Below are 6,364 nucleotides of genomic sequence, written 5' to 3' on the forward strand. Positions count from 1 at the left end.
AATATAGAAGCATCAAGAAATATGGACCAATAGGCTTTCTACAAACACTTCTATTCAATATCCATTGTTTCGTGTTCTGTCTTGTGTTGATGAAATTAATACCCTATTAATACTCTTGTTCTGTCTTGTGTTGATGAAATTAATACCCTATTAATACCACATCTTGTTCTGTCTTGTGTTAATGCCACATCACCCCTTCCACCTCACTCAAATGTAGATATAAAATCGGAGATGCGTAAGTTCTATTCAGTTGTGTATTTGTGAACTAAAGTCTTTGAAAATGTAATAAGTTTTACGAAACGCGCTCGTGTCGCGTCAGACTAGAAATAAAAATGAATTTTGGAGAATTGATTTTTGATTTACCTCCAACAGTGAAACGAAATGTACGAAAGATTGAGAAAATTCGTGTTAGAATTATTAATCTTACTTTTTCGGTCATATTTAATAATATATGTCTACAGGAAAGACTGCTACCAAAATATACTAATATATATATATATATATGTATGAGAGTGTGTACATGTGCATATGTAACTAATTTTGTAATTAGCGTCAAACATTGTTATTTGCTTAGCTAAACGAACTAGAGGGTTCAGTTCCTGAACCGATTATGTGCCTCTGTAATCCTTTACACCACCGCCCAGGGGATGGGTATGGGGTACATAATAAAGAAATTGAATTGGGGTCGTATTCCAGGGACCTGCCCGAATATATGTCAATCCTGACCTTAAAAGCTTCCTAGAAGGTTGTAACACATCCCATGAGCACCACACCAGAAACAAATACCTATACGATATTCCAAGGGTACGACTTAGTCAAACTAGAAATGCTTTACAAATCAAGGGACCTCGAATGTGGAATGACCTTCCCAATTATGTTAAAGACTGTACCTCTCCCAACCAGTTTAAGATAAAAACTAAGTGCTACCTAATTAACTCAATGTAACCTACCTCACCCCTAAGTGTCAACCCATGTCTTCTATTTTATACAATGCTGTTTTGTTGACCAAATTGTATTTTTGATTTTTCTGCCATGTTCCCCCTCCCCCTTTTTTTTTTATTTTTTTCTGATTTTTTCTCAACACAATTTATACTTTAATCTCAATTAGTATTAAGTTTTAGTCTTAGTGTTTTTCCTGCCCGAAACGCTTTGCGTAATAGTGGCTTTAGGCATTGTATGTACTAGCTCTATCTATAAATCCATCAACTTTTGTATCTTACCCTGTATGTATGTACTTTACCTGAATAAATATTTGTATTTTGTATTTTTTGTAAACGCTACACGTACTAGTGGCTGTACAAGAATGTAACAACTCTTGTATATGTCTCTCTCTCAAAAAAAAAAAACGCGTTAACACAAACAGAACGGTACTGAGCTAGTTGTACTTACGGGGGTTGAGCTCTGGCTCTTTGGTCCCGCCTCTCAACTGTTGTACAGGTACCTGAGCCTATTGGGCTCTATCATATCTACATTATAAACTGTGTATGGAGTCAGCCTCCACCACATCACTGTCTAATGCATTCAATTTATTAACTAATCTGACTTTGAAAAAAATATTTCTAAGTCTCTGTGGCTCAGCTGGGTACTAAGTTTCCACCTGTGTCCCCTTGTTCGTATCCCACCCGTGCTGAAGAGTTTGTCTTTGTCCACCCTGTCAATTCCCCTGAGAATTTTGTAGGTGGTTATCATGTCTCCCCTTACTCTTCTGTTTTCCAGGGTTGTGAGGTTCAGCTCCCTTAGCCTTTCTTCGTAACTCATTCCTCTCAGTTCCGGGACGAGCCTGGTGGCATACCTCTGGATCTTCTCTAACTTTGTCTTGTGTTTAACTAGGTATGAACTCCAGGCTGGAGCTGCATATTCCAAGATTGGTCTTACATAAGTGGTATACAGGGTCCTGAACGATTCCTTACACAAGTTTCTAAAGGCAGTTCTTATATTGGCCAGTCTAGCATATGCCGCTGATGATATCCTATTGATGTGGGGCCTCTGGGGACAGGTTCGGTGTGATATCAACCCCCAGATCTTTCTCTCTATTTGACTCTTGTAGGATTTCACCTCCCAGATGGTACCTTGTGTTCAGCCTCCTGCTCTCTTCATCTAATTTCATTACCTTACACTTTCCTAAGTTGAACTTTAGCAGCCATTTTCTAGACCATTCCTCCAGTTTCTCCAGGTCATCCAGTAGTCTTTGTCTATCTTCATCCGTCTTGATTCTTCTCATACTTTTTGCATCATCAGCAAACATTGAGAGGAACGAGTCTATACCCTCCGGAAGATCATTTACATATATTAGAAACAGGATGGGTCCAAGTACTGAGCCCTGTGGGACTCCGCTGGTGACATCTCGCCACTCTGATGTCTCCCCCCTCACCGTTACTCGCTGTTTCCTCTTGCTTAAGTACTCCCTTATCCACTGGCGCACCTTCCCTTTTTCTTTACTCGGTGTTGATGATTGATTGATAAAGATTAATCCACCCAAAAGGTGTCACGGGGATGAACAGTGTTGCCAGGTTGGGCTTTAAGTAGCCAATTAGGCTACTTTTTAACGCTATGCAAAAAAAACAATTAATCTTGCTACTTGCGACTTTTTGGACTAATTTAAAAATCAATTGGGCTAATTTGGGCTACTAATTTTAAGATAGTCAATGAGTTATTATTTATGTGTTTGTAATGTAATATATGTAAATCACAGCCGCGTCCAACTGCCTGGTTGATCAAACCATGACTGGAGGCCTGATCAGAGACCGGGCCCTGGGGACGTAGATCCACGGAACCTTGGAAAGTTAGTTTAGTTCATTTATTATTCATTTAAAAATGCCAGTCTTATATGTAATCTCATCAACCAATTATATCTTCTAGCAAATAATTATTATTTTTATTGGTGTACTGAACGGTCCTGATGACGTCATAAGGCTTTTAAGAAATACCTTCCTGTGATTGGTTGTTGCAGGGAATGTCAACACTCTATGAAGGAATACCTTCCTGTGATTGGTTGTTGCAGGGAATGTCACCACTCTGTGAAGGAATACCTTCCTGTGATTGGTTGTTGCAGGGAATGTCAACACTCTGTGAAGGAAATGTAAACTAAGAAGTACGTGCTTGTGCTCAACAACCTTTGTTTTGTACCAGACAGAAATTTCCACCTAACTGAATACTGTAGTCCAATAAGAGGGCGATCTTATCCAATCTCCACCAGCGTCCCTGACTCTCCTCCAGCGTCCCTGACTCTCCACCAGCGTCCCTGACTCTCCACCAGCGTCCCTGACTCTCCACCAGCGTCCCTGACTCTCCACCAGCGTCCCTGACTCTCCACCAGCGTCCCTGACTCTCCACCAGCGTCCCTGACTCTCCACCAGCGTCCCTGACTCTCCACCAGCGTCCCTGACTCTCCACCAGCGTCTCTGACTCTCCACCAGCGACCCTGACTCTCCACCAGCGACCCTGGCTCTCCACCAGCGTCCCTAACTATCCACCAGCGTCCCTTATTCTCCACCAGCGACCCTGACTCTCCACCAGCGTCCCTGACTATCCACCAGCGTCCCTTATTCTCCACCAGCGACCCTGGCTCTCCACCAGCGTCCCTGACTATCCACCAGCGTCCCTTATTCTCCACCAGCGTCCCTGACTCTCCACCAGCGTCCCTGACTCTCCACCAGCGACCCTGGCTCTCCACCAGCGTCCCTGACTCTCCACCAGCGTCCCTTACTCTCCACCAGCGTCCCTTACTCTCCACCAGCGTCCCTGACTCTCCACCAGCGTCCCTGACTCTCCACCAGCGTCCCTGACTCTCCACCAGCGTCCCTGACTCTCCACCAGCGTCCCTGACTCTCCACCAGCGTCCCTGACTCTCCACCAGCGTCCCTGACTCTCCTCCAGCGTCCCTGACTCTCCTCCAGCGTCCCTGACTCTCCTCCAGCGTCCCTAACTCTCCTCCAGCGTCCCTGACTCTCCACCAGCGTCCCTGACTCTCCACCAGCGTCCCTGACTCTCCACCAGCGTCCCTGACTCTCCACCAGCGCCCCTGACTCTCCACCAGCGCCCCTGACTCTCCACCAGCGTCCCTGACTCTCCACCAGCGTCTCTGACTCTCCACCAGCGCCCCTGACTCTCCACCAGCGTCCCTGACTCTCCACCAGCGTCTCTGACTCTCCACCAGCGTCCCTGACTCTCCACCAGCGTCCCTGACTCTCCACCAGCGTCTCTGACTCTCCACCAGCGTCCCTGACTCTCCACCAGCGACCCTGGCTCTCCACCAGCGTCCCTAACTATCCACCAGCGTCCCTTATTCTCCACCAGCGACCCTGACTCTCCACCAGCGTCCCTGACTATCCACCAGCGTCCCTTATTCTCCACCAGCGACCCTGGCTCTCCACCAGCGTCCCTGACTATCCACCAGCGTCCCTTATTCTCCACCAGCGTCCCTGACTCTCCACCAGCGTCCCTGACTCTCCACCAGCGTCCCTGACTCTCCACCAGCGACCCTGGCTCTCCACCAGCGTCCCTGACTCTCCACCAGCGTCCCTTACTCTGCACCAGCGTCCCTGACTCTCCTCCAGCGTCCCTTACTCTCCACCAGCGTCCCTGACTCTCCACCAGCGTCCCTTACTCTCCACCAGCGTCCCTGACTCTCCACCAGCGTCCCTGACTCTCCACCAGCGTCCCTGACTCTCCTCCAGCGTCCCTGACTCTCCTCCAGCGTCCCTGACTCTCCTCCAGCGTCCCTGACTCTCCTCCAGCGTCCCTGACTCTCCACCAGCGTCCCTGACTCTCCACCAGCGTCCCTGACTCTCCACCAGCGCCCCTGACTCTCCACCAGCGCCCCTGACTCTCCACCAGCGTCCCTGACTCTCCACCAGCGTCTCTGACTCTCCACCAGCGCCCCTGACTCTCCACCAGCGTCCCTGACTCTCCACCAGCGCCCCTGACTCTCCACCAGCGTCCCTGACTCTCCACCAGCGCCCCTGACTCTCCACCAGCGCCCCTGACTCTCCACCAGCGCCCCTGACTCTCCACCAGCGCCCCTGACTCTCCACCAGCGTCCCTGACTCTCCACCAGCGCCCCTGACTCTCCACCAGCGTCCCTGACTCTCCACCAGCGCCCCTGACTCTCCACCAGCGTCCCTGACTCTTCACCAGCGCCCCTGACTCTCCACCAGCGCCCCTGACTCTCCACCAGCGTCCCTGACTCTCCACCAGCGTCTCTGACTCTCCACCAGCGCCCCTGACTCTCCACCAGCGTCCCTGACTCTCCACCAGCGCCCCTGACTCTCCACCAGCGTCCCTGACTCTCCACCAGCGCCCCTGACTCTCCACCAGCGCCCCTGACTCTCCACCAGCGCCCCTGACTCTCCACCAGCGTCCCTGACTCTCCACCAGCGCCCCTGACTCTCCACCAGCGTCCCTGACTCTCCACCAGCGTCCCTGACTCTCCACCAGCGCCCCTGACTCTCCACCAGCGCCCCTGACTCTCCACCAGCGTCCCTGACTCTCCACCAGCGCCCCTGACTCTCCACCAGCGCCCCTGACTCTCCACCAGCGCCCCTGACTCTCCACCAGCGCCCCAGTATGCCTTCGTGCTGGATCTTCGTGGAAAGTAAAGTCAATAAACTATTTTGTTTTAATAATTGTTACGTCAGAATCCAACCACTTGGACTTGGAGAGGTAGACCGACAGCCTCGCATCTTGCATGATCGGAGTTCGATTCCCTATAGTTCATGTGATTAGATAAAGTTCCTTCACCCTGTTCTTGTATCCCAGCTCCTTGTATTTCCTTTCTAAGTGCTATAGAGTCAGATTGGTTTCGTTTTCTCCCTGTAAGTGCCTTACCTGGAGGCTTACTTTAGTGAGTGCCGCCGTCACCAGTCTCTTGCCTCAAGTAAGAAGAGTTTTCTGGCTCTCAATTGTCTTTACAATCATATTATGATGGCGAGATTGTTCTTAAGAAAGCAAATGATAGCATTAACTGCCGTGATAATAGAACATATCTTGGTTTTAGAGCCATATTGACCTGTGACTCATATGAGAACGCAGAAGTTTCCTGCTTTCACAGATAAATAATTATGCTTACGAATAAATAATTACCTCCTGCTTCACATAGGTGGTAATTGAAGGCGTGATGAGTAACAATGACTGAGAGTAATTAGATCCATCAGCAGTGTACACAGACACGTCCAGACATTCAACTGAGTTGTGGCTCTCATCACCCAACACAAATGCCATTTCAAAAAGAAGTTAATTTGCCTTCCTACATCTCTGACGCAAATATGACTATAATTTTGTGTTTACTACCACGCTCGAGGCCCGTTGCCTGGTCTGCAGCGGTGTCTAGTGCAGTCGGATCTCAAACACAAGTTCCAGGGTTACA

This window comes from Procambarus clarkii, chromosome 1 (assembly GCF_040958095.1).
Source record: "Procambarus clarkii isolate CNS0578487 chromosome 1, FALCON_Pclarkii_2.0, whole genome shotgun sequence".
Lineage (NCBI taxonomy): Eukaryota > Metazoa > Arthropoda > Malacostraca > Decapoda > Cambaridae > Procambarus > Procambarus clarkii.